This window comes from Nestor notabilis, unplaced genomic scaffold (assembly GCF_000696875.1).
Source record: "Nestor notabilis isolate BGI_N333 unplaced genomic scaffold, ASM69687v1 scaffold16856, whole genome shotgun sequence".
Lineage (NCBI taxonomy): Eukaryota > Metazoa > Chordata > Aves > Psittaciformes > Psittacidae > Nestor > Nestor notabilis.
Window position 1 is genome coordinate 22,314 of NW_009931665.1, and position 214 is coordinate 22,527.

The window sequence follows — 214 nt, forward strand, 5'->3', positions numbered from 1 at the left end:
TCCCCCACTCCTCCTCGGCCCCCCCATCACCTCCCAGTACCCTGCTCCTACCAAAGCAGCCCCCGAGCACCCCATGCTCCATAGAACAGAAGCTGGTCCCTGGTCACCCGTCACAGCGGGGGGAGGTGTCGGGGCGTGGTGGTGGTTAATGTGTAACCAGCGCTGCCACCTTTCACCTGCGCGGCAGGAGCGTGGCCAGGGCGCAGCCGGGCTG